We start from the raw sequence: 25,101 nt of genomic DNA on the forward strand, positions 1-25,101 counted from the left end.
GATTTACATAGCCAATGAGTGTAAATCAAAGATGTTTACCCCACCACAAAAAAAGAAAAAAAAAAAAAAAACATATTTCTTTAAAAGATATTATTTCTTTAAAAATAAGTCTGTTTTACATTTGAAGATTACTCTCTCTTGTCAAATGACAAACCATCATCCATTCTGATGCTCTTCTCTTCCTCTCCTCCTCCTCTCTCACATACTCTCGCAGTCTGACAAAACCTCTGTAAAAACAGTTACCCTGTTACTGCTGAAATTCATGCTTCACACAACACATCCATAGCTGACAAAAATACACCATGCACGCAGGATGTTTGAATCAGTCAGCAAAAGATGCAGTGCTGTAATTTTAGTCAAGGCCATTTAGTGTCCAACTGTTGACTAAATATATTCTGACTTTGTATATAAAATAGATCTATTTTTATGTATACATTTGTCATTTAAATACTGGTGCGAATGCACCATGTGCACAATAATTGCAACCACATCCTCATGCACCACCAAACCAAAATAATGGAGAATAACAGCAGATTTCCACAAAAATCCCCAATTAAGACAGCATTTCAAAAATCACATTTTCAGAGGTAAACTATAACACTGTTACAAATTCTTAAAGGCAACCATCTTTACATTCGCGTTTATAACCATTGGGTCCACCTGAATGTATTCAACACAATTAAGCAGGCATAATACTGAGACAGGTACCGCTCTGCACGTCAACTTTAGGGGTAGTGTGGGGTTTGGGGGTTAGTGGGCACAGTCTCAGGCCGTGAATATTAAAGGTGCAAAATGTCACAATTAGTCATTTAAAAATAAATAAAATAAAAGCCATGCATTTTGCCCTAGTACAATGTAAAACTGCCTATCCTTCAAAAGAAAACACACACACAATTTTACAATAATACCTTAAATATATTAAATCAAACCACGCACTTTAAAAAAAAAAAATCTTGAAAAATTATAAATCTTACAGTTCAAACTGTTACGTGCTGTTTTTCAAGTTTGATTTTAACATTGGATATTTTCGTCATCCTTAGCTACAGGTGCAGAAAATAAAGAACACAACAGAAACAAAGACAAACAAAAAAAAGTCAAGACAAAGTCGTTAAACCAGTACCATGCACAGGCATGTCATAGACGAATCTCCTAAAACAGGAGCAAGAGATGTTAGACAAGGCTGTAGAGATGGGTTAATGGAATAAGACTGGCAAGTGACCCTTTTCAAAATGTGCATGGGTGTTTCGAACCAAGCGGAAAGTGGACACTGGTACACACTCCTGCTGCCCAAACACACTGGCAACCCGCTGCACATCTCCCTTTAAAACGTCAGGTGGTAAAATAGTAAGGCAGCTGTTCGCTTCCGTCAGCTAAAAGTGCATCTCCGAACATATCCAGTTAAGTCCCCCCATTCCACCCCTCCCCTTAAGCAGCAGGGTGGACATGCACTTGACTGGGTACGGCTTGGGATCAGCAGATTCTTTTTCTTTCCCAACGACTGCTTGCTTCAGCTTTCAGAGCCCAAGCGAGTCACAAAATCATCGCCAGAGGAACTGGGTTGGCTCAAGCCGAATGGTCCGGGTTTCGTCTTTCTCCCATGATTTGCTCTAATTCCAGTCATCCAGTCCTTTGCCTGTTTCTGAGTCTGACTGGTGCCATTTTGTTTTAAAGGCCATTGACGCAAGTGCGGAGAATTATGGGCCTATGCGCTAGTTTTCATGAGCTCACTGAAGGGTCGAAACAGTTAGAGGGTAAGTAATATGTTGAATAACATTCAGGCACAGCTGCAATTACATGGCAAGAGTAAGGTAGACTACATTAGTTGGTGACTGACATGGGGCAAAGATCAGGGCCGAAATCCTCCATCTGAGTGCGAGAGTCTTACCTGAGTTTTAATGTGCCATCAAGTGAGGAAATTAACAAAAAATAATTGCCAGTCCAATATTATTCAGCATCACTAGTATGACCAATATTGAGTTGGGACCCTGAAGAACCGGCAAAAAAGACAAAGCTGGAGGTTAGCAATTGAATGGCACCCGCTCTTCATATAGCATAATAAAAATACTAGGCATGCACCAATATTAAAATTTTTTTATTTAATACAAAAAAGCTGATTACTACTTTCAAGGCAATGGCCAATATTTAATTTATATGTTTAAATATAAAATAATTAAAAAAAACATTTTGAATTATGCACCAATATTCAAAATTTGAATTTTAGTACCAGACAAAGCTGATAATTATTTTCATGTAATGGACAATATTTATTTGATATGTTTAAATATAAAATAAAAATATAAATTTAAATTAGATACTAAAAACTAAAAAACACCATTTATATAAGCATGCATGATTACAGTATATGAATACCATACTGTTTGATTTTTCCATTATTAGAAATGTTCAGATTTATTAGTATCAGTCAATACTGGATATTTAAGTGTGCAGGATCATTTGAATTATTTACTTTAAAGGTGCACTAAGCATTTTTTGATAAAACGCTTCTTTAGACCACAGTGTCGGACCGAGTCCCAAAACACACTTGTAGCCAATCAGAAGTAAGGGCCATGTCTTGTAATAATGGAGAGCACTCAATTTGAGTGCAGATGGACATTGGCAGATTGACTGAAGATAATTATGAGAATCGGAAGATAACAAAAGAGGAGAATGTCGGAGAAACAAAACATTAAAAAAAGAAGAGTTATGATCAGGCAAGAGGTAGGACCCAAAATAAATACTGAAGCAGCTTTCCAGCGGTGGAGAGAACTCAGGGAGAGGGAAGGCCTAGAATTGGACACCCAGGTTGCATTGTTTCTTTGCGAGTAACTTTGATTTAGCATTGTTTCACACATCTTATCTGTGTTGGCTTTTGTTTGAATATGCTTGTGTCATCTTCACTTGTTTCCGCGATCGTTGTTATGCCAGGGTTGTGTGGGCACAGAGATATAAAAATAGGCAAATTGTTTTGGTGCTTTCAAATATCAACATTATTTGGCAAAAATTGCTTAGTGCACCTTTAATAGTGCACCTTTAACACTGTTAAATAAATATATAATTTAGAAATCTCATACTTAACATTATAATGTTGTGATGCCTCAATTCATGTGTAGCACTTAAAATTATTGATTTTTAATTTAATGTAATGTAATTTTATATTATTATATATACATTAAGAAAATATAGATGATTATGTATCTGTGAATTATTATTTTTTTTTTTATTGTGAAAAGAACCTAGTCATATTACATATTATATTGATAGTGCTAAACACAGCTAAATATAGTAATTTAACAGATAAATGTCATGCATGTTGATGTTGCAGCTACTTACTGACTCCTCCTCAACAATGTCAGTAGTAATTTCCATGCTGGCTTTCTTAGTTTCTGCTAGGCTCTTTGGCTTCAATGATTCCTGTTTCTTCAGTTTGGGTTCGGGTTTGCTCTCTATGGCCATTACTGGTTTGGGGGTCGGTGCGCGGTATTGCTTTGCAGCAGGGGGCATCTTGGTGTGAGCAGTTGATGTGGCATGGTGTTCTTCATCCTCTGGATCATCAGGTGGCATCATCACCTCCGCCTTCACAAAGTATCCGTGATATTGGGAGTGCAGCTCACCATTCCCAGGGCTGGAGGCATTGGCGACTGGCGCCGGCGGCTTGGAGGGTTTGGCTACCGGTACTACTTCCTGTTTTACCTCCTGTTTTGTCTGATATCCTGGAAGTAGCCTTGGTGACACCCACTGCCAGGCTTTCGGCAGCAGGGGTCTTGTTTTCCTTGATGGCTTTTGGGGCACTTCTGTTAAAGAAGGGCTTTTTCTTGCTGAGAGGGGGAGAGGGAGGTGGTGTGGGTCCCGGGCTTTGGGAAGGGGACTGGTTTGGGGTAGTGCCTTTGCGATAAAAGTGCGGACTTCCTGAAGGTGATTTCTCTTTCTTTTCTTCTGGTACTTCTTTAATCTCGATAGGCTCACTGGAAAACCTTTGCTTGATATAGTCAGGACCTTAAAAGGGTATAAAAAAATCAGAATTAGTTTACTAAATATTTTTACATTTTATATATAGATATTAATTTTTTATTTTATAAAATTTTATACAGTCTGATTCTAAAAAGAAAAAAAGTAAAAAGATCAAATGATTACTGCCAGACAAAAAGACCTTGATGCATCTAAATCTGGCTCAAATGCTTAATACCCAGAAACAAAACATCTCAAGAGCGCTGCTTGTGAATATCAAGCTCAGAATAAACTGCCAGCACAACAGATGCAATTTCACGTTTTTTACAGTCTCAGTCTCTTAGTGTTTATGCAGGGGACGGACATTAAGAACTTTGCCACTTGCTTTATGATTGAAGTCTTAGCTTCCAGTCATTCTCCAGATTCTCCAGACCATGGATATGGCCTCGCAGCTGACACAGATGGGCTTTCTAGAACTTGCACTGGACTGTGCCCAGGCCTAGACTACAAATAAATCACACTGTTTATCAGCCTTTTTAAAGAGCTAAAGTGCAGAACAGCTCGTCTGCAGAGAGTCTTGACACCAAACACTCTCAAATAAAATGTGAGTACATTTCAGAAAGAAAACTTTCAGTCCACATTGATCCCTTGAGTAAGTTGAGTTGACTCTTTGTTGACGCAGAAAAGGTATTTTGATATTTCTAGAAGGACAAATGTGAAGTTATGAGCCTGGTGATTTTTATAAAGTCTGTAGGATTGAGGATCTTTGACCTTTATATTATAATTTGGCTTATATACAAGTAGCAGCAGCCTAATTATTGTGAAATAAAATCTAGATTGTAAACAAAAATGAGTGTCTCACTAAAATAAACATTTGTCATATTTATCCCAATCCCCAAGACATAATTTCTTAGGTTATTTTAAATAAAATGGAATTAAACTTGACTAGTCCTAGGTAATGTTTCCCTAAATCATGTGCAGACAACCAAGGTTTTGAGAAATTCAGAACTGAAAACCTGACTACATTTCACTTCATGAACTTGACTTTAAAATTAAATGTATGGAATAACTAAAGGGACATGGTTGATGGGGAGGAAAAATTCAATTCCAATGTTTTTTTTAATTTGTGCAATTCTTTTGTGTTCCCCAGAAAAAAAAAGAAAAAAAAACTTTGCATTTACTCATAAAATATTTTGAGGGTGGATTCACGTGTCCTTCTTTATGTTTGAGTTTGAGTTTGAGTTACCCTTTCTGGATCATTTAAACGGGGGCACCGGGCACGTAACAGATGGAATAAATAAATTTAATGTAAATCTATCTGCAGAGATAATACTTCAATTCGGAATAATCCCCAAATCCACAGGTAACAGATTTATCCTTAACAAATAAAATAAACTGACATGCTACTCAAGCTGGTAGCCCTGTTAGTAGAAACTTTTGACCTCGTTTAGAAAAGTGCATGTATTTCATAATCTAAAGATATAGAAAAAAATGGTTATAATTCACAAACAGCTACCAGAGTTGTAGGGATTCAGCACTGTGATTCTTTGCATCCACCCAGCAGCTTTAATCCCACTGAGGTTGTGCTGTCAAATCCGGCTAGTGCGCAATTATCTGACAATTGAACTAATGTAATAGACAATTATTTATATTATTTGTTTATATTAATTATTTAGGAAGCAACAGGGATTCTGCACATGACATAGTAATCCACAATATGTAAAATATATTTAGATTCATAAGCAAGACGTCACTGGCCAGCCATGCAGACCTGCGTTTGAGTTGGGGGTGGAGATTTAAGGATTCCACTTGGACCATTTAGGAATTATCCTGAAACCATTTGGTAATGTATGGACAAATGCCAAAGGCATTTTAAGGCTTTAACAAAGCTTTATATGAGCAGAAAAAGGTTGAAGAAACTGGCCCTTACTGAACTGAGGTTAATGTGATATTACAAATCATAAATATATATCAAATGTGACATTCTTCACCAGCTTGTTTCATGTTGGTAATGCTAACGTATCAATTGTTTAGAATAAAAATTCCAGTCTACAACACACATTTATAATTATTGTGCCTGATGGTTTTTTTTTATAATTTGCAGGAATTAAAATTAAAATTAAATTGCAGTAATTTATGCAAATGATATTCCTCCCCATCACAACTCATTTGCAATTGCATCTGCTCTCTTTGCCTTTGCTTGACAGGGAGGCAAAAAAGAGACACTTGACCCAGACACAAAGACAAGGACACAAAGGGAGTAATTAGGGAGGGGCGAAAGGGCATAGAAAATGCGTGTGAGTCTGTGTATGAGCGTGTGCATGAGAGGAAGCGGATGTGCACGTGGGTGATGGGATACCTGGTTGATAGAAGTTGGGGGACAGTTCTCTAGCCACTGCTCTGGCGATATCAGAGTCCTGGCTGGCAGACAGGGCCGCCTGGTCAGCTGCCTCTGCTTTGGCCCTGGCGTGTGCGGTTCTAGGTAAAGCAAAGAGACAGAGCTGGAGTCAGACAGCTTGGATGATAAGATATGGGAACACTGCTCCTGGCACTATCAGTCACCACCACTGCAGTGGCTGCAAGTCTATTGTGCCACTCACAACAAGCACACAAAGATGCATTCATTAACAGAAGCTAAGGAACAAGTTACTATTCTGTGTACTGGTTTCATTTTCCTATTCACAAAAAAGCTATAGTGCTAAAAATAGTGCAAAATGTTGGCATTAATCAGTTGAAAGAGTACATAATTGTCCTCTGTCAATCTGCAAACATCTAGAGCTGAGTGACAAATTTATTTGATATACACTACCATTTCAAATTCTGAGGTCCGTAATATATTTTAAAAGAGAGAGAGAGAGAAAAATGAATGCCTTTATGCTGCAAGGATGCATTCAATTGATCAAAAGTGTCAGTAAAGACATAGGGCCCTATTTTAACAATCTAAACGCATAGGGGGTGTCTAAATCCACTTTTGCTAATTTAGCGACAGAAAAATGGTTGGCGCGCCCGGGCGCATTGTCTAAATGGGTTGCCCTATTCTCTTAATGGGTAATGGGTGTTTTTTGGGCGTAACATGCAATAAACCAATCAGAGTCTCATTTTCCATTCCCTTTAAGAGCCAGTTGCGCTCTTGCCATGACGGATTTGCTATTTACACTGCGAAATTTAGCAGTGTAGCCTAAGCAGTGTTTACGCTCTTTAAATAACAAAGAAAAAAACATTGTGCCAGACTTTAGACTAGGTTTGAGTTTTGCACCCATAGGCGCAAAAATGAGTGTAAATGCATTTGCTAATTAAACAACGTGGCGCTGGACGGGAAAATGTGAACGCCGCCGGACTGAAACTAGCAAACACACTTACGCTGTGCCTTGCGTCGCATTGCGCCGTGTGTATGATAGGGCCCATAATGTGAAATGCTCTAAAATATTTCTATTTCACATAAATTATGTTTTAGCGTTATGAACTATTAAACTATTATTATTTTTAACAATTAAACTTTCTATTCAGGAAAAATAAATAAATAAAATAATGAATATAATGGTTTCCACGAAAAATATCAAGCAGAACAACTTTTTTGAACATTGATAATAATGTTTTTTTTAAGCAACATATGTTTCTTGAGGAATAAATCAGCATATTATAATGGTTGCAGAAAATTCAGGTTTGGCATCACAAAAATTAATGACATTTTAAAATATAATCAAATTGTAAAAATTGTTAATAATGTTACAGTTTTTACTGTATTTTAGATCAAACTTACTAACCACCAAACCTGTTTACAGTAGTGTATCTTAATATTTTCTTTCAGATATATATTTTACTTAATAACACATTATATATAAGTCTTAATGCTCTGAAAAAAAAAAAAAACTTTTTTTGTAGGAAACTTTAAGAGCATTAAAACAAATCACTGAAATATCCACAAAAATGTATGCCAACTTCAAAACCACCATATAAATATTAAATACATATATAAATATTTAATATACTCAATATTTAATCCATAAACTTTTAAATATAACTTAGTATTTTGTATCAACCCAACAAGGCTTTAAATAACCCATTGGACACTTGTTATGTTCACATGAGTGAAGAAAGAGTACAGATGTATGTTACAGTATATGGTATATAGGGTCTACAAGGGTATAACTTCATATATTTATATACAGATATGCAGTGCCATGAGTACTGCAAGACCATGCAAACCTAATTTTAGTTTTTTTTACATTTAGCATTTAATTCTGAAAATTTTTGTTGGGTTACTCACTCCTTTCAGTAAAACTAGACCATTCTTCTTTTACGCAGTGGCCTACTTAAAATTCCCATCACATATGCAGAGTAAAATATGAAAATCAGTGCGATATTTGTTAAACATTTAACTAATACTTTTTTTTTTTTTTTGCCTCAAACCATGCAGTCTGAATGAAGACATAATTGTCAGCTGGCTGTCATGAAACATTCCAGACAAAGTATCTTTCGAAGTCCATCTACATTACAACTGTTATGCTAAGCTTGCTTTTAAAGGATCATAGTCTTAAACTGTGGGGAGGAGCTGTATTCATCACATTCTAAGGAGAGCTATGTGAATAAGTATGTAATGGTGTGGTGGCACTAACACAAATATACTGAGTGTCTGGTGTTCATATAGAGCAAAAGTAGCCCAGTGATAACAGGATTAATGATTTATTATGTTTCAGCCCAAACCAGCTCCTGAAGAGATCCATCTAATTCAGGGGTTCTCAACCATGGTCCTGTAGGGCCACCGTCCTGCAGAGTTTTGCTTCAACCTTGATCAAACTCACCTGCCTATAGCTTATAATAATCCTGAACATCTTAATTAGCTGTTTCAGGTGTTTCTGATTAGGGTTGCATCTTAAATTTGCGGGACAGTGGCCTTCGAGGACCAGGGCTGAGAAAGCCTGATCTGGACTTCTGTAGCCAATGAAACATGTTACAACTAGGTCTCAAGAGCTATCAGCTTTACTTTTACAGTTATGCTACTGTTCAGAAGTTTAGGGTCAGTAAGATTCTTAAAAAGAAATTTCTGCTGCAAAAAGTGGCCGTTTTGCCATTATGGAAATTAATTACATTTAAAATGTATAATGATTAAATATAATTATAATATTATGACGTTTGTGTTGCACCAAAAAATAAATATATAAAATCCGATAGGTTTTAAATTAAATGAGGTTGGGTGAAATTTTTTTGTTTTTAGTAAACTATCCCTTTAAATATATGACTTTGAATTCAGTACACATCCTTACTACTGATTAGAATTCCAAACTATTTTAACCTTGTATTATATTCCGAGTCAATTTGTTCCATTTAGATTTTTGAGCTTTCGGAACTTCCAGTTAAGTTGTGATTTTATTCTTGATATTTTACCATAAACATGCATGCAAAGTGAGGATGCTCTGATGTGTTTTGAAGTGCACACAAATAATTTTCTGACGATTTTGATGTTTGCGGGTCAAATTGACACACCTTTATTTTTTTTTCAAGGCAACTGTTCAGACCCAAGTTAAATATATTTCTTGGGAATATGTTGTTATGTTGGTGTTTTGCTACCCTGGAAAGGGAGAAAAATATGAGTTTTTCTCATTATTTTCAGTGCTGAAAAAGACTTTCTCAGACTCAGATGGTAAAAGTGAGCTATCATTTATATTGTCAATGTATATGAAATACTATTTAACTTATCTTTTTCTTCCAAAATATTTTTTTTTCTCATTTAGGGCCATGAACATGTCTAAAAGAGTTGTGCTCCAAATTTGAAGTTGATATAAAAAAAAGAGGTTCCAATGCAATTTTGTATAGATGTTATACCACAACTTGCCACTGGTGGCTTTCCAACGATATGTATTTTTCAAGATTATGAAAAGTTTTGATTCTAAAAGACCATTATACTACAAGCATGGCTCCTCTAAACACACAAGGCATATATAATATTAACACAGTATTAAGAGAGCATCTACATACTATTTGTCAGCGTTTGTCCCTAGGCGTTAATGGACCTAATGTGATATTCTTTGGAGTCTGAGCCAAAGAACATCTCCTAGGCGACAGATGGAGCACTTGCATAAATTCTGAGGGTTTTAATTTGGCAGTGTCTCCTCACATTCGCCCACTCTATCACACACAAGAGCTCAGATAAAGATGTGAAGAGGAGCACATCCTCCCTGCTTGAGCCCACAGCGACTTGTCTTGATTCTGATCTGTCCAGTTAGCCTGTACAAATGTATATTTCTGTACAAATTCTTACGCTGCTAGTTTATATAATGTTTTCAGTGATATGTCGGACTCCACTGATAACTATACAAACATTCTAGGGCTGCAAATCATTACAAATATTTAAGCATGATTAATCTCGTATGTTTTCTTTAGTTCAAATTCCATGTTTCTCAAAATGAAACAACACAAAGCAGTGAAATAGGAAATCTATGATGTGTAAGACGTTTTTTTGTTATCTTCACTGGCCCTCTGCAGCCCTCTAATGTACTGTTTGCATTAACATTTCTATGAATGACAGACAGCATTTCACTGGTGTGTGATATTTGACTTCAATTATAATTCAATTCAAAGAATGTTAATGACTCTTAAAGGGTAAAGTCTAGTTTATGTCTGATTTGTGAAGAAAAACAACAACAACATGTCTTTCTACAATTACTGAGAAATGCTTGCTGTGTTGTGGACTTTTTGGTGGGTTTCCAAAAGGCACTGTTAGCCAACTATGGTCACAAGTTCCGCTGAACTCTAATGATAACAGCGGAACTGTGGTTGTAGTTGCTTTTGGGAAATGCACCCCTGATCAGTTTCAGTCAGCTCAAAATGGTCTGATTACTTTTTTTAGAAACCACAGAACAGAATGAAAATGAATAAATGTGTTAACATTATTAAACAACAATCAACATACACTACTATTCAAAAGTTTGGTGGTAAGTAAGTTTACTTTTGAACTTTCTACTCAAAGAATCCTGAAAAAAGTAAACGTGGTTTCCTCAAAACTGTTATCAAAATTGATGATAATAATACATGTTTCTTGAGTACTAAATCAGTATATTAGAATGATTTCTAAAGGATCATGTTACACTGAAGAATGTAGTAATGAAAATTCAGCTTTGCCATCACAAGAATATAATCCCATTTTCAAAATATATTAAAATAGTAAACTTCACAGTATTACTCTTTTTTACTGTATTTTTCATCAAATAAATACAGCATTGGAGACATTTATTAAAAAAAAAAATTTAAAAAATCTTACTGATCCCAAACTTTAAAGTAGATATAAAGTAGCGTATAAAGTAGATTACCATAAAAGGAACAATCCTCTACATAAACTGTTGTTGAGGACAAACAGAAGATTAAGATGGTTATCTGTTCAGGTAATCTCATCCGTTAAAGCCTTGACCAGATAAGCAGGATGCATAAATCTCACATATGAATTGTGAAATCAACTTTTTACAAAAAAATGAACCATGGTAAAGTTTGCACTAAATTATCATAGCTTCTATATTCTCCTCAAGAAAGTATTAAATAAAATGGCAAATAAATTCTTGTATAGAGATCACTTTTATAATCTACACTCATTGTAGCAACTCCAATATTTTGGCAGGAATTATGATTGCCACGGTACAAGAAAGTCAGTGCTGATAGGATATATACGTGCACACATACATGCAGCTCTAAACCGGAGTGCTCTAACAGATGATAACAGGACACAGACTGGCTACTGTATCAGTGACGGCTCCAAGACTATATTCTTGTCAGCGATTGAGAAGCCAACTCCTGCCTTGCCTTATTTAGTCAGGCTCAGTACTGGCACACAGTGCACACATGTGTGAGAGAGCACAGACCTGAGACCCCCCACCCCACCCCGCTTTTTTTCAAGACTCCTTCAAGGCAATCCAAAGCCTTCTCAGACTCTCCACACATTCCCTGAACCCTCCCAGTGGTTATCACGTCTCTACGTAACAATCTTCAAAGACACTGAGAGATATTTAATTCATCCAGCAGCTCTGGGACATATTACTATTTCATTAGCTACATGGACTGTGCAAGCTCATTATAGCAGCTTTCATTAAAATTCATACTCATTCAGCTATCAGAAGGAAGCTCATGGTAATGAATGAACAGGACAAGGACACGGTTTTTGTGCTGACAGAAAAAAGTAAATAACTGCATTAATAGAGCAAAGCAAAATGCTTCCTAAGTAAAAAGCCCTAAATAAAAAAACCTGCATATGAAAACCAAAATAAAGAATTACATAAGGAACAGTTCAATTAAAAAATGAATAATATATCATTAATTAAATTTCAATTGACTTTCTTTCACAGAACACAAAAGGAAGCATAACGGTGTAAGGTGGTGTCTCCTGAAATTATGTTTGATGAACAGACCAACATTTAGGCCATTATTCATTGATAATCATCAGTGAGTTGTTAACCACTAAGATCAGATCAATGATTAAGTGAGCTGAACTAGAGAACCAGATCATTCTGATTCATCATCATCAGTTCTGCTTTCTGAACTGATTGATTAAAAAGATGATTCATTCTCAAATCTGATATCACTACTAAACTCAGGCAAGATGGGGTGAATATAAAGATTTTCAGCATGCAAGTCATGTAAAACATTTTTCTGATGTTTTTTTTTTTTTTTTTAGCAAACCTCAATCCTCATTCACACATATTACAAATATTTGGCAGGATATTCTATATTAATATATACATTGAATACTGTGTGTTCCACTGAAGTTTGGGACAACATTAGGATAAAAGTAAATTATGATGAAAAGTTTAATTTTAGGGTGAACTGTTCCTTTAACCATGATATTGTCATCCTAACTACTCTCCAATGTTGATAAAAGGAAAAAAAGGTCTAAGGAAAAGAACAAAAATGAATATATTGAAGGAATATTAATACTAAACAAGTGAGAAACTTCTCCTACACAAGCACTAGCACTAGCACTAGCACTAGCATATAAGCTCACATGTACAAGAGTTAAGAAAAGAGTTTAGTTTCAAGAATTTAGTGATTTTCAGGAGTGGGAAAACGTGTTGTTGTGTTTAGAAATCAATATCAGGCATTTCCTCCACCATTCCATGTGTGACTTAACCGATAATTATGTGTTATGTATAACACGTATAAAAAGAACCGACAGTAATTCAATCCCAGAGGAATTAAACGGCTTTGCCTTTGAAAACGCCTTTGCCGGTTGATTTACACAAACCACCAAAGTTACATAAGTATCTCCTTTGAGCAAATTACATCTATGTTAAATAACTTCTCTTATGAATGTATAGGCCTTTTAATTGTCATAATGGCCAGGAAAACATAAACATACCATGCCGTTTCTCCAATTAAAATGTTTAAATGATTATAAACATTACGAATGGCACCCGATTCCTCTGTGAGTTCATTCAGCACATCCTGTTGGCCCTGCATTGATTATGTGATCAGTATGAGTGCTATGGCCAGGGGGCATGTGATGGCACTCATGCAAACAGAATATTCAACGGGGCTCTTCTGCACAATAGCGATTTGCCTGGTCACCTCCCTGCCGCGTTTCACTCATTCACATGAGGGCGAATGAGCAGCCATCAATTCCTCTACAGCTTGGGATACAGCATGCAGATCCTATGTTGGTTGGAGGAATGTGAGCAATACTGTTGGTTAGATGAAGAAACTTGCAAGATAGAGAAAGAAAGAGAGTGGGATAAAATGTTGTAAGTATGCCCTTAATATGCAATTGATCGTGTGGTGTAGGATTGATGTAGAGGAAGTATTAACCTTGAGGTGGCAATTTCTACTTTTGTTCGGGCAATGGCAGACGCTCTTATGGCTCCTTCAAGGGCACGGTCCACTTTCTGCTTCGTCTTGGTGTTCTTTAGGGGAATAAGCTGCTTCTTGATGCCACGCACCAAAACGTTATTTTTGTACTTTCCCTCTTCCTTCGTCCCATCAGGGAATATCGTGCACCCGTAGCCGTGGCGTTTGTTGTTTATCCACTCGCCTTCATATTTCATCCCATTGGAGCGCTCGCTGACACCGAAACCATTCCGCTTGTCATTCTTCCACTCGCCCATGTATGACTCGGTGGTGGTGGCATCAACGTTGTCCTCAGCCGGCATGTACTCATCGGCCACTTCTCCATCGCCAAAACTAATGGTGGAGTTTGCATCGCTAGAGCTGATGCGGCTGATGGTGGCGTCGCTTCGTGCCGAACTGCGTTTGCTGGATATGGAAGAACGGGAGTCTGACTTCCTCAGCTGCTTGAGGCTCCCGAACAGCGAGCCCCGTCTGAAAAGCCCCTTTTTTTTGCCGGAGCCCACTTCGCTGTCACTGTGGAAGTTCAGGACGAAGCCGCCACGGGTGCCAGCAGGGCTGTCGGACATGTGGTCGTGAAGAACGGAGCCGTTACTCTGCTCGCTGCGGAGGGAGGCCAGTGAGGTGCGCAGCGGGGAGCGGATGACAGTGGCCATGCCGTAAGGCACGCTCTGACGTACGCCATAGCCGTGTCGCATGCCGCCCATCCACTGGCCCTGGTACGTACCTGACAAAGGGATTAGAGAGACTTTAGTCTAGATATTGCATAACACATAATACAGGGATTACAAAAAAAAAAAGAAAACACCAGAGGAGCTGACATGTCTGGGTGCTTTGATGTTTTTTAAGCATTGTTTCGAAATGTTTTTATTGAAGCGTCACAATGTTTTCAAGCTAATTACATTAAATGATGAATTCATTCAAATGATTATAATAAATAGATTATAAAAATAAGTTATTAAATAATTAATAAATACATTTATTTTTATTTTTTGCATTCCATGAATACCGAAAACAGTGTCATTAATCAAAGACTTTATTCAATATTACCATAAAATATTTTATTCTCTGAATTCAAGAATAAAGACAGTTTGCTGGAAGAAAGCATCAACTCAGTGATAAATCACTTCAAGGACAAGATACCATCAGCAACCATGTTTATAATCTTTCAAAACATAATACTGTTCGAATGCATTGGGTTGGTAGGATTTTACTTTTTAAAGATTTTTGAAAGTTTTTGAAAGAATTCTCTTCTGCTTATTAAGGCTGCTAAAAACTGAAATATTGTGAAATATTATTGCAATTTTAAAAAAACTTTTTTTATTTTTTAAATGTAATTCATTCATGTAATAGCAGGGGTGAATTTTCAGCAGTGATTACTCCAGTATACGGTGTCACATGATCCTTCAGAAATCATTCAAATCTGCTGATTTGGCACTCAAGGAACATTTCTTCTTATTATCATTGATGTTGAAACAGCTGTGCTGCTTAATATTTTTGTGTTAACCAAAATTATTTGATAAATAAAAGAACAAAATATCTTTACTGTCACTTTTATTGATTTCTTTCAAAATTAATAAATAATTAAAGAACTGACCCCAAACCTTTGAACAGTTTTGTATGTCCTCACTATTCAATACCAATACAAGGCAATATACAGTAGACATGCCAATTTGGTCCCCATCTAGGTGAAAAGTTTTTAATCTCACTTTCAGCAAATATCCAAAGTTTTAAAATGCATAAATAAAATAACACACAGACCATAACTAAATAAATTATTGTCAGGCTAGTAATATACAGGTGTAATCCTATCCACATTATGATGCTGAAGTGACGAAGTGAACAGCTCTCCCTCCTATATCTCATATGAGTGCCTGTCAAACCTAACAGCTTCAAGAGCAGAGCCAGCACTATTTTAAAACATGGAAGTAATCGGAGCCGTTGTGAAGTTTGTGACTCCAGCCGACCATAACTCTTATTTATTTACCTATTTATCCACTTATTCCTTATGATTCTGTGTGTGTCATTGCCTCTACAGCAGTAATGCTGGTGAGCTAATATTCCAGTTATAGGGAAAGAGGCAGAATAGAAGCGACTTATGATAAACAGAGTGCAAAAGAGCCTCTGTTTCAGCAGTCCAGCTGAGCTAGAACACTATCTTCAGGATTCTTTGGAGAAGATGAAAGTGGGTTATGAGTAAGCAGTAATGTCTCATTAATTCAACAGTAGGCCCAACTCTCTGACGCCACCACATTTCAAGAGAACTTCATGTTCCTTGCCAAATATTAATTTACCTTGGATTTTAATTTCTTCTTAAAAGACTTAATAATATATTACAATGCAATCTAAAAGTTATTTGAATAGTAATGCTGTTTAATCACTTGATCATGTCATTTAGTTACATTTAATAAAAGATAAAAAAATATATATATACTGGAGGCATCACAAGGCAATACATAAAGATAAAAAAAATCCACAAATTAGTGCTAAAATTATGCTTTTGCTGTCTCAAACTTCATATGGCTCCTATGTTGGTTACTTGATAGAATTATTTTATTTTATTTAATGCACCTTGTGGCTTTCTATTTTACCCATAATACCAACATACATTTAAGTATGTTTGAATATTAATATTATATTAATAAATTATGTATAAACTATGCTTATAAACTTTAAACTATATAGGCGTCAAAATGTCACTTTTAATATTTTTTAACATGGTCACTGTATTTTAAAGTGAGAGTTCACTCGAAAATGAAAATCTTGTCATCTCTCACCCTCAAGTTGTTCCAAACCTTTATGAGTTTCTTTGTTCTGTTGATCACAAAATAAAATATTTTGAAGAAAGTTGATGGTAGCTATTGAAAAAATATTATGTAAGTTAATGGCTGCCATCAAATGTAGGCATTAGCCTACACACATTTTTGGAACAATTAAAAAATAGTTTCTGTGTTCAGCAGAAGAAAGCCATTTATACAGATTTGGTTCGACATGAGTGAATAAATAATGACATGATTCCCCCAATTTTACAATTTAACTTCCATCGAAAGAAGTGACAGCACAGAGTTTCCACAAATAGCACAAATGCTGCTTGCAAAAGAAAAAGGCTGAGACCAGAACTTGTCTACTAGTCTGCTAGAAGAGCTTAAAATTGACATGTTGCAGATGTAACTATTATTAGCCCTGACCTCTTTGAGCAACTTCTGCTGACCAGTCCAGTTATATGCCATACGTCCATACATCAACTCAACTGCATGGACAAACTGCTACATAAATCTGCAGACCATGATTTAGGGGCAAGATCTAGGCAGCAGAAATAACCCAGGTGCTTGTTTGATCTTTCACAAAAATGAAAGGAAAAAAAGAATCCTTATTATATTCTATGCAAAAGGCCTTAGTCATTACAAAACAGAGACCCGATTTCACTCGGCAGCAGCATCACAAACACGCAAGACTTTAAAGAACATTAAATAGGTCAAGTGATGTTTCACTGAACTCACCCCCATCCCCGTACGTCTCGACCCCATATCCATCTTGCAGTCCATTACTCCATGTCCCTTCATACCTGGCAGGTGTGTTGAGACTCTGGCGAACCCCATACCGACCCTTAAATCCGTGACTCCACTCCCCGCGGTACAGCCACCTCCCCTTGGACTCCACGCCGAGCCCGTGCCGTTTCCCCTGCGCCCAGTAGCCCTTGTATGTATTTCCGCTGGGCCAGGTGTACACCCCGACTACCTCAAACCCGTTGGACCAGGACCCGGAGTATTCGCCCTGGCCCTTGGGGCCGGTGCAGATGCCGTGTCCGTGGGCTTTTCCGTCCTCCCATCCACCGCAGAAAGTGCCGCCATCGTCGAAGTCGAACCGTCCGCCCGTCATTCAGATTAAGGACTGAAATTAGAGTGTTTGCGTCTCTATGGCTGTTCGTATGTCGTATGCTCAACAACTACAACAATAAAGCGAGTGTGGTGAATTTCAGACCGCGGGCGCAGTGCTGTGATGCGGTGGTGTCTGCTGGAGATGGCTGAGGGCGCGCATTGGTGCGAGTGTTGGCGGTGAGTGAGAGGGAGGATCGCGCACAGGCGCCGGAGCCACAGGCGCTGACACTGTCGCCGATCCTGGCTCTTTTTTTATGATCCTCTCCCCCCTGTTCACTTCACAAGGGAGGGAGAGAGAGAGAGAGGAGACAGGAGTCCAAAGCCGGGCGTGAGACACCCAGCTGATGACGTCAGTACTACAAGCCCGCCCTCGCGTTGTATGGTTGAACCACATCCCATCGTTTCACGTTATATGTGGGCGAACGATGCAAGTTTATTTATTTATTTATATATATATTTTTTAATCATAAGAAATAGACAGATTTGGATTCGCATTAACATAGTTTCTAAACATCTACATTAAGTCCCTTTGAATAATAGCACATTACTTGTTTTATTTATTACTTTAGATACTTTAAATAGGCAGTGGTGGCCAAAATCATTAGAACACTAGTATTTCACCAGGTAAAAAAAAATGATGTTTTAAGTTGATATATTTTGCTGTAGTGTCAGTAGGAAATATCCGTTTGCATTTTCAAACATTCATTTTGCCATTAATTCTAATAATCCAGTGAGATATTTGTTTGCACAAGGAGTCTAACAACAGCCAGTGCTCCACACTAAATTAAGGGCCAGTATATCTTACCACTAAGAATTCTCTTAAATATAAGTAAAAGTTTTTAGCTAAGAGTTTTCTCTTAAAACATATTTACAAAGCTGCGGAGACAAAACTTTCTTTCACCAATAAAAAGAGAAGTCTTAAATTAGGAGTAAGGGCGGAGTTGACCTGGTTGCTATGGATGATGTCAGCATGCTTACTAACTATTCACACAGTGATTGGCTGATAGTATCTGTCAGAGATTTATTAATGGAAATATTGAAGAGCACAATATTATGTTGCCGTATTCAAATAAAGGTTTAAATAGAATTTTTTTTTGTTAAAGGCTACATTCACATTAAGATTTAAAAATGCAGGATAAGTGTCACTTATTAAACAAGTATACATGCATCTCAATAAATTAGAATGTCGTAGAAAAGTTCATTTATTTCAGTAATTCAACTCATATTATGAAACTCATGTATTAAATAAATTCAATGCACACAGTCTGAAGTAGTTTAAGTCTTTGGTTCTTTAAATTGTGGTGATTGTGGCTCATATTTAACAAAAACCCATCAATTTTCTATCTCAACAAATTAGAATATAGTGACATGCCAATCAGCTTGTCAACTTAAAACACCTGTTTCATGAGCTTTCAAAATGTTCTCTCAGTTTGATTCAGTAGGCTACAAAATCATAGGGAAGACTGCTGATCTGACAGTTGACTAAAAGACAATCATTGACACCCTTTACAAGGAGGGTAAGCCACAAACATTCATTGCCAAAGAAGCTTGATGTTCACCGAGTGCTATGTCAAAGCATGTTAACAGAAAGTTAAGTGGAAGGAAAAAGTGTGGAAGAAAAAGATGCACAACCAACTGAGAGAACCGCAGCCTTATGAGGATTGTCAAGCAAAATCAATTCAAGAATTTGAGTGAACTTCACAAGGAATGGACTGAGACTGGGGTCAAGGCCAAAGTCACTGCACCCATTTACCAATACATTTTGGAACACTTCATTCTTCCTTCTGCTGTCCAGATTTTTGAAGATGCAAAAAAAAGTTGGTTAAATGGCCATGGTGTTGGTGTGCTTGACTGGCCAGCAAACTCACCAGACCTGAACCCCAGAGAGAATCTATGGGCTAGTGTTAAGAGGAAAATTAGAAACAAAAGACCAAACAATGCAGATGAGCTGAAGGCCACTGTCAATGAAACCTGGGCTTCCATACCACCTCAGCAGTGCCACAAACTGATCACCTCCATGCCACACTGATTTGAGGCAGTAATTAAAGCAAATGTAGCCCCTACCAATTATTGAGCACATGCACAGTAAATGAAGATACTTTCCAGAAGGCCAACAATTCACATTTATTTTTATTGGTCTTATGAAGTATTCTCATTTGTTAAATGTGAGCCAAAATCATCCCAATTAAAATTGCCAAATAATTAAACTACTTTAGTCTGTGTGCATTGAATTTATTTAATTCACAAGTTTCACAATTTGAGTTGAATTACTGAAATAAATGAACTTTTCCACAACATTCTAATTCACTCAGATGCACCTGTATGTTCAGCTTATTGTCAGCCTCTTACATGTATGGATGAAACAATAGATAGATTACTATAGATAACACTTCGCTGACAGTTATGTTGAGCAAATTTCATAATAAATTTTGTTGTGACAAAATGGGCTGCCAAAGGACCTTGAGATTTATGGATCTGGCGTAGACTTTTATTGTTTCTAAATTCTCCCTCCAACAGTCAGACCAGTTTAGTTCACAAATAAGTCTAAAATTACACAGCTTACCTTGGCCATAACTTGTGCCACATCATTGTAACTAGTAAAGAAAACAACGGTAATGTTGTCACAACAAAATAGCTGACCATTCTCATGATCAGATGGGCCACGTTTGTCCCTGCTGGATTTATTACAGCTTTAGTGGTGGTAATGATTGGCCACTTTGTTCTTATAACTAAAAATAAATCCTGAAAATGTATCATTTCTCGGCAGCATCAAAGTCATTTACAGGCTACAGAACTGCCAAGACCCACGTGCACCGTCTGAACACATTTTAGCAGTATGTTGCCCTGCAGATTGCAGTATAGACTGAAAACTCAGATGATGTCAGACACTGACTTGCTGAAAGATGAATGAACTTGTGCCATGCAGAAGGTGACAAAGAACGTCATCAGTCCTCAGAATAGAAACACTGATCCATGTGGACAGTACTTTACAACAGTGCTAAAACAATGTATGCAGAAGTACACATCCTACCGCTGGTAAGTTAATTAAGTTAAACAAAACTTAGTTAATAGACTTGGGTGATATATATATATATATATACAGTGGGGATCGAAAGTTTGGGCACCCCTTGCAGAATCTGTGAAAATATGAGTAATTTTCAAAAAATAAGAGAGATCATACTAAATGCATGTTATTTTTTATTTAGTACTGTCCTGAGTAAGATATTGTACATAAAAGATATTAACATTTAGTCCACAAGACAAAAGAATTGCTCAAATTATTAAAATAACCCTACTCAAAAGTTTGGGAACCCTTGGTTCTTAATACTGTGTTCTGTTACCTGATGATCCTCGACTGTCTTTCTGTTTTGTGATGGTTGTGCATGAGTCCCTTGTTTGTTCTGAACAGTTAAACTGAGCAGCGTTCTTCAGAAAAATCTTTAAGGTCCTGCAGATTCTTCAGTTTTCCAGCATCTTTGCATATTTGAACCCTTTCCAGCAGTGACTGTATGATTTTGAGGTGCATCTTATCACACTGAGGACATTTGAGGGACTCAAACACAACTATTTAAAACGATTCAAACATTCACTGATGCTCCAGAAGGAAACAAGATGCATTAAGAGCTGGGGGGTGAAAACTTTTGAACACGATGAAGATGGCCAAATTTTTCTTATTTTGTTGAAATATAATTGTTTTCCATTTAGTTCTGCCCTTCGTAAGCAACAGAAGATACTTGTATGTTTCCCGGTACACAAATTAAGTACAATTTACATTGATCTTCAAATTCCAAAAGTTTTCACCCCCCAGCTCTTAATGCATCTTGTTTCCTTCTGGAGCATCAGTGAATGTTTGAATCTTTTTAAATAGTTGTGTTTGAGTCCCTCAAATGTCCTCAGTGTGATAAGATGCACCTCAAAATCATACAGTCACTGCTGGAAAGGGTTCAAATATGCAAAGATGCTGGGAAAACTGAAGAATCTGCAGGACCATAAAGATTTTTCTGAAGAACGCTGCTCAGTTTAACTGTTCAGAACAAACAAGGGACTCATGCACAACCATCACAAAACAGAAAGACAGTCGAGGATCATCAGGTAACAGAACACAGTATTAAGAACCAAGGGTTCCCAAACTTTTGAGTGGGGTTATTTTAATAATTTCAGCAATTTTTTTGTCTTGTGGACTAAATGTTAATATCTTTTATGTACAATATCTTACTCAGGACAGTACTAAATAAAAATAACATGCATTTAGTATGATCTCTCTTATTTTTTGAAAATTACTCATATTTTCACAGATTCTGCAAGGGGTGCCCAAACTTTCGATCCCCACTGTATATATATGGGAAAAAATTAATGCGAATAGTCACCCCTGTTGTCTATCCATCACCTACTACGCTCTCAATACTCGAATGCAGTGTCCTTGTTGAAAGACTAAATTATTTAATCTAGAGTTCGGTAATAATTCAGTCAAGATTCAGTATGATATTCATCATATGGAATATATCGAGAGACAAAAAATCAAGACAGCTATAATAGACTATTAATATGTGAATCTACAACATTACATTTCTTAATGCGAGTGACGTGAGTTGTATTGCTTCAGTTATTTTATTGCTAAAAACAAAAAACATGCTTTCTGGCAAGTTTTTTCCCCCCAGGGTTGTTTATTGGTTTTCAGCACCAGAAAAAAATAAAATAACAGTAACAAAAATGCACTTGTACCACATAAACAACCAAATAAACGAAATAAAAATTAGTAAAATAATAATAATAATAAAAAAATACAAATAATAATAATAAAAACAAACAAATACAAAAAAAATAGAACCCCTATTAAAAAAAAAAAAAAAAAAAAAACGGAACCCAGCAGGACATTTTACCATAACACACCACAAGATGTCAGTGTGTGCTTGTTCATTTCCCATTGTGCGTGGAATAGCTACACTTTAAATGTCTTCTACAGTACATCTATTTTATGAAGTATGAAAATATATAATTGCAGATTTCCTCTCTTATGCCTCCTTTTGTACGCAGCCATTGGTTCTAAATACACATTCGGTTTATTGCATTTCCGAATGACTATTCCTATCATTTTGAAAAATGATATGACGTGAAATAGGCCTCTCACTGGTTCCTTTTGGGCAAACATAGTTATGATGTCAGTGTCCTTTTCCCTAAACAGCAGCTGTGTTTAAATAAATATGCAGAGACAGAACCACTCCTAAAACAGAGCACAGATTCTTATACCTAAAGCTGCTAGGTTAAGCAACAGAGAATAAATTATATTAAGAACGAGAAAAAAAAAATCATGTCTATTTTAGGAAAAGAATATAGTCATATCTCTATTTTGTTCTAGCTAACTGGAGTTTGTGTGTGTGTGTGTGTGTGTGTGTGTGTGTGTGTGTGTGTGTGTGGTAACAGCAGAACAGTTGAATGATTCCTTGCGTCATAAACCAAACATGATAATTTATAATCACTTGCAAAATGGCATTGGCTTACATGATTGTTCACATCAGGAGTAAATTCGGTTGCATCATGGTTACCCAATAGTTGGCAGCACTGTTATCCAATACAATATTTTTCTTATAGCCATGGCCACCTGACAAAATAAAGCACACCAGCTGGTCATTTAAGACCAGTTTTGTGCCACTCTAGGCAGAAGTTCATGGTGGTTCTCACAAAGGCTGGGCCCTCAGTATTTGTTTGGGGGCTCAGGCTTCAAACGGGAGGGTAACGGAACAGCAAGCCAACAATAATACTTGCTAAGCACTTAGATGGAACAAAGACAAAACCAGGGCTGCCAGTATTTCCCAGAGGCCATTGCAAAGCCAAACTTCATTCCTATAGATAAAGCCATCAGTGCACTCTCTATCAAAACAAGTCTTTGTAGGAGACATGAGCATGCATACCTTTGTGCCTAAAGAAATATTTCTGCAGAAAATGCATTTAAAATGTGTCCACTGCATAATAGACAGGTTAAGAAATATGAAGTAGTCTTATCAAGATATACCAAGACAATTGTACATGCCGTATTGCAGTGGATTTTCCCCAGCAACCCACCGAAGCTCATATGTAAGCCCTCATCAAGGACAAGACGTCAAAAGTCAGGTGCTCAAATAGCTCAGAAAAACAGTGCAAGTGCTTAGCTGGTTTTCTTTCCCTGCAAAAACAATGTAATTGATATTGTACAGCTGGCATGGACTTTGTTATGTGTGAAAGTAAGATTTATTTCTTTGTTAAGTTGGTCAGTATCCATTTGGCCAAATTGCAAATTCATGTGCATGAAAAGTACAACAGAACAGCACAATGCTGCCATAATTATGCACAACACAAAGACAGAATGAAATCTGGTTGGGAAGTGTAGTCGTAAATTGCATTGGATATGTTGCTCCTTATCACACTCCTTTTGTCAGCTTGAAAAACATGGTTGCATGACATCATCTCTTTTTCGAAACTATGATTTCAACCAGTACAACATGAGCTATTGCCATTATGTCAGCTGTTATTGTTAAAACAAGACTTTTTTAAAAGCAAAGTTTGACTGTTAGTTACCCTCTTCCTTCAATGATTCTGGGAAGCATGAGAATGAAATTTTATTGCTCATTTATTAAAATGTATTTTAGTCACGGTTTCATTTGATAGCTTTTGCATGTCATCATATTGTGTCATTCCAGTTGTAGTGGTGGTTGATGATATCGCCAAGGAATAATATTCTGCATTAATAGTTTGAATATTTATAAATGCCGTCTGTTAGTTCTATTTTTGTAGTGTAATTCTATATATGGTCCTGAAAGCTGGTTTCTTTTCTGGCATACGTGTGAATTGAGGAAGAAGAAAAAATGTTGGAATGCAGAAAGAATTGTTACACACGTACACATATCGAAAGGCTCTGGAGACAGATTCAGACATTCACATTTATACATTTGGCTTTAATCCAAAATGATTCAATGCTTTTAATGTATGTATGTTTTCTACTGGAGCAATGCTAAATACATATGGTGTTGTAATGAATCTAAGATTTGAAACAAGTGTCCATATGTTCCTCCTTCACTGAAAATGCCGGCCAATGCCACTTCCTATCTAAACCAGACACTGACCAGCCCAGTGCACCATCACTTTAATCACTGCAAAAAATACAGCTCCTGTTCCATTCGGTCTAGACCACAGTAAAATTCCCTTTGATGCAACATGACATTTTACAACATTCTACATTAGTTTGTGCGTTATTCCACACTGCACACTATAATTCACATTTATTTAAAGTGCTTTGGTTTCCCCTGTGCTGTGATCTGGCCAGAACAGCACCAAATGTGATCCAATTTTCCTTGGTTTTCAACATAAGGTTTAGGGTGGGATTGTCCATGTTCTGAATGTCTTTTTAATGTATATTAGTGAATTTGTTATATATATATATTCGAATTTCAAAGCCACACCCTTTCAGAAGCTGTGAAGGCCA

At 36.8% G+C, this 25,101-nt stretch overlaps 1 pseudogene; it reads right to left on the bottom strand.

Moving 5' to 3' along the window:
- Positions 1-1,909: 1,909 nt before the first annotated feature.
- Positions 1,910-17,926, bottom strand: LOC113080285 (junctophilin-1-like; annotated as a pseudogene).
- Positions 17,927-25,101: the final 7,175 nt, after the last annotated feature.

This window comes from Carassius auratus, unplaced genomic scaffold, assembly GCF_003368295.1.
Source record: "Carassius auratus strain Wakin unplaced genomic scaffold, ASM336829v1 scaf_tig00030650, whole genome shotgun sequence".
Lineage (NCBI taxonomy): Eukaryota > Metazoa > Chordata > Actinopteri > Cypriniformes > Cyprinidae > Carassius > Carassius auratus.